A 5,185-nucleotide genomic window follows, 5' to 3' on the forward strand; every position below is an offset into this window, starting at 1 on the left:
GGTTGTCCCAGAGGTGAAATGGCCCTTTAAGAAAGTCTCCTTTAAATAGAGGCTGTGGTGAAGCGAGCTAGAAAGAAGGCCAAGCTTCAGTAGTGGGATCCTCAGCAAAGTGCTTATAGAACCCCAGATCTAGAGAACATCTCCCAACCATTTGAAACCTCAAGTCCATATTGCAGATGGAGGTTATCATAATTATGTACTGAGAGGCACTCTTGACGATTCTGTAAGAGATCGGTCGCCAATTGCACGATATTTGAAAGAAAAGGTTATTTGTATGGGAGTGACAAACATAATGAGTACAGTCTAGGAGTAACACAATTACTACAATTTGTCATTGTAATAAGAAACAACAATTGTTGGATGCTGGCATTTTTTGTTTTTGTTGTTTGATTATGTCTTTCATATACTGTACCGTTATTTTATTGTGTGTTGCGGGTATGTACTGTATGTATAACTTTGTCAAAAACTAAAATATACGAATACTGAAAGAGAAAAGTCAAGTCAAAAGAGGACAAAAATCTATTCTCCACAAACGTGAGAATTCAATCCTTTTTGACAGATTCTATACCTTGTTCCACATTTCAGAACATCGTAGCGTTTAAACTGAGTGTTTTAACTGGGCAGGCATAAGGCATAAGGCATAAGGCATAAGGCATAAGGCAGGCACAAGGCATAAGTAAGGCAAGCGAGTTGAAAGGCAAGGTCGACGCAGGGACACGTCTACTCGATACGGATGCAATCATCCTCGTCTCGCGTTTCCAGGCCATTCTCTGGAGTCTGTCTGTCTGTCTGTCTGTCTGTCTGTCTGTCTGTCTGTCTGTCTGGCTGGCTGCCTGCCTGCCTGCCTGTCTGTCTGCCTGCCTGTCTGTCAGTCAGGCCACTGCATCTGCAGGCCCAGGGAAAAGGAAAGGCTATCTTTGACATAAACGAGATCAGATTGGTGTAAACCCAACACCACCATCACAATATGTCCACTTTTAGAGCCCAGATATCACGTTATGTTTACGTTATCTCCATTTAGAGACCAGATATCAAGTTATGTTTACGCTATCTCCATTTCAATCCAGCGTGATGATTTCCCAACAGGGCAGTGAGTGGAAGTGAGCATCAAGTCTGTCCATGAAAAGGATTTTTTGGGGAGGCTTTACGGTGTGAATTCATTTTCATGTCATTAAACATAATCGATAACAGGGTACATAGCATACACGGTTTTCCTTTCCCGTAAGGATTAAATTAGGTCAGTAAATGAGCATGAAGAGATGGGCAAACATATTCATAAATTTCATTAAATACATTTACAGTGACAGTCGAATTTGTAACTAATTTTATGTTCTTCTTTTAATATTGTAAACGTTTTGGCAAATAGGCTATTTATTCCAAATAGGATTTTTATTCCAGAACAATTATTTTAGTAGTTTAGTTAGTTACTCTGTAGATTTTGATTAACAAAACATGCATTAACCCAGCCTAAACATTTCTACAAGCTCACTATGTGTCGCCATATGATGAATTGTGAGCTTGTAGATCTGCTATATTTTTTTTCTTCAGAAAATGTTTTTTCTTCAGAAAGGAATTGCCTCTCTGGTTACTACAAGGGGTCCTCCAAATCTTCCAGTCCTTTTTATATTAACCACTTGAACCCTAGTGTCCATATTCTGAGAACTGTTGCCAAAAAATAGCAGATCTACGAGCTCACAACGCCTCGTGAGCTTGTAGATCGTCTATTTTCGGCAAAGAGGTTTGGTGTAGAGGGGAAAAAGAGAACACTAAGTACAGAGTGAAAGGTCAAGTTTATTAGGTAATGACGGCTCAAGTGGTTAAATATCTGAAAACACAAATTGACATGAATCCAAAATACACTGATGATTGTGCTGTCAAAAGACGAAACTATATGGAATCTATGAACAGGTTGTGGGGGTCCCTGCTTCATCTCTCTCTCTCAACTAAGGGGGTCCTTGGCCTGAAAACGTTGAAGACCCCTGGTCTATGGGCAATGGGCTAAAGTTACAGCGGCTTTCTCCTCTCGTGGATGTGGTGATGGCAGGGGGATCAATACAGTGATCTAGTGAGAGAGACAATGGAAGCTGTTTCCACAGGGAGGGTCCCATGGGTGGGTGGGTGGGGGGGGGGGGGGGGATCCAGAGAAGAGGAGGAGAGAGAACAGCTGAGGCGTTACGCTGAGCTGAGGGACCATCGGGGGTTAATAGGAGCCACTGGTTCCTATATACTGTAGCACTGCTGGAAAGTAACTGAGTACATTTACTCAAGTGTTTTACTTTAAAGGAGTAGTTCACCCCCAAAATGACTTTTTTTCTATTGATTATTCATGCCATGGAGACTAGAGTTCAATGATATTTTATTTTTGTATTTTTTGCATTCCTAAGACAAAAAAAAGTGATTATAGTATACTTACCCCCATTGATTCCAGATGCATTTGGGTCCCCATCTGGAATCAATGGGCGTACATTTATTGAAATGAAATTATCGTCTTATGAATGTGACTGAAACAAACATGCATAATTTGTACTTTTTTTTTTTATTGCAATTATTTGGAAAATGTAGTTACTTTGTAAAGTTGGACTATTGTTACAACACATATAAATACATTAACCAAAATGTAGTTACTTTGTAAAGTTGGACTATTGTTACAACATATATAAATACATTAACCAAAATGTTGTTACTTTGTAAAGTTGGACTATTGTTACAACATATATAAATACATTAACCAAAATGTTGTTACTTTGTAAAGTTGGACTATTGTTACAACATATATAAATACATTAACCAAAATGTTGTTACTTTGTAAAGTTGGACTATTGTTACAACATATATAAATACATTAACCAAAATGTTGTTACTTTGTAAAGTTGGACTATTGTTACAACATATATAAATACATTAACCAAAATGTTGTTACTTTGTAAAGTTGGACTATTGTTACAACATATATAAATACATTAACCACTTCAGCAGTATTATTTACTTCAGCTATTTGAAAATAGAGGCGTGAACAGAGTCCCAGTCCATGCCTGTGCAATATGAAGTAGCCTTTAACTTTAGCTTCTTTAATATTTTGATGCCAATATACCTTTGTTTGCTTTTTTACTCTTATTTTATTACTTTATTTTGAAAACCATACTTTGTACTAATCTTAACAGTATTTTCTACATTGTGGTATTGATATTTCTTATTTAAGTCAGTGCTAAGTGAGGACCTTTTGATTCAGTTTTAGTCATAGACTTTTGATGGAATTTTAATTTAGATTTAGTCATATTTTAGTCATCTGAAATGTCTTAGTCTTGGTCTATTTTTGAGTCGACTAAATATCATACGATCTTAGCGGACTAAATATAATATTTTAGTAGACTAAATCTGCAGTTGTTTTTGTTGACAAAAACATATGTTGGCGGTGCCTTGATGGTGTAATCAACACTGTGACGCTGTACAGTACCGCCTACTGTACTGTACTGTACTGTACTGTACTGTACTGTACTGTACTGTACTGTACTGTATGTGTCTGTGATGATGTATTATTCAGCTTGCAGGGCTGATATTCCTAGAATGTGGGTCAATCATACAGCTTCAGCCCACTACCCTTATTCTGCTGTTGTTGCAGACAGCCAGGATCACTGCCTGTACGCGCCTCCCTCCATCCATAACTCTGTTATACAACGCCTTTCAAAACATACATTATATTTTTCACTCCCGGCACCTTATATTTATAGCATATCGTCGTTATCGGGTGGAAACTTTGTATGTCCAAAACCGTTCGTTTTATATTTATCATCTATAAAATGTACTAAAATAGTGAAAACAGCAGATCTACAAGCACACAACCCCTCGCACCGCGAGGCGTTGTGTGCTTGTAGATCGGCTGTTTTCACTAGTTTTGTGTGACAGTCTTGTATGATGAAGCAGGACTTTGCTTTACCAAAAGACGTACACATTTGAAACTTGGAGATACGAGGTTTCTTTCCGACAGAGACGATATATTTTAGTGATTATGTTGCGATGAAAACGTTGAGATAATGGCCATTTTGGTTAGAAATGACTGTAAATAACTTTGTACTTCAAGTTTAAAATTATACTAAATATTTTTTCAAGCGTCCAAATAAATTCCAAATATTATCAAATTATCAAATTATCAAACTTTGAAAACCCCTGCCTTAGAGAGTGGAAAAGGTGTATGTTTTCTTTTGTTACATTTTTTTATTTAATTTTTTTGTATAAGAACACGTTTTGGAAGCTTTACATCCTGATCGTGATCATTTTAACTCTTTGCGTGCCAGCGCCCTCTAGGGGCCAAAGAATGCCAGCGCATCTCTCATAGGCGAGCGCTTTAGCTTCCAGGACTTCAGCTTCCAGGACCTGACGTGCTCACGTTGATGCACAGCATGGAAATGTCCCGGATGAAGATGCTTACAGAATGGCTATTCCCATTTTGTCATCTAAAAGAGAGAGATAAGAGATATAAGCCTTTAAAGATGCGGTCTTTCATTGGATTAGGCGGAGATTGGCGATTGCGTTCGCAAATTACGGCCGGCCGGGACGTTGTTAGCTTTCGGCTAGTAGCTACAAAAATCAAGCCATGCTTCAGAAGGCCTCTTATCATTTTATTCATTTAATTAAATAAAGCCGAACTACTTCGGGATCGGCACACTCGTGTACTCATCGGAAGCGGCGCCGAACATCGGGTGAACATTGGGGAGCTCAAAAATGTATTTTAAACCATTTTTAATGGAATATATCGTCGGACAGAGTAGAACGGCTAGCTGGCTAGCGGCTAGCGAGCCAGGACCACCCACGACTCTACAAGCAGCTCGGGGTAAGTGAATTAATAAAAAAAACATTGTATTGGATTGAAATAAAGCCGAACTAGTTCGGGATCGGCACCAGATGAGTTAACAGGAATCTCCCTGTCTCTCCAGATCTTTAAAAAGCATAAAATACATGTCCAGGTGGGTCACCAATTTCATCCAATCAAGAGAGAGGACCCATCTTATCAGCTTACATACATTCTGTTCCAAAACAAAGTTTGTTTTGTTTCATAACTTCATGAAGTGTAGACTATTATTTTAGTGTCCAGACACGAAAGGGTAAGTTGCACAGAGCGCCGGCATTTTCGTCCATAAGCGTCCACTCTTATTTTGAAGGACCGGAAGGAGATTGCGCTGACTTTTCC

This window comes from Nannobrachium achirus (assembly GCF_963921795.1).
Source record: "Nannobrachium achirus genome assembly, chromosome: 10".
In the NCBI taxonomy this organism is placed as follows: Eukaryota; Metazoa; Chordata; class Actinopteri; order Myctophiformes; family Myctophidae; genus Nannobrachium; species Nannobrachium achirus.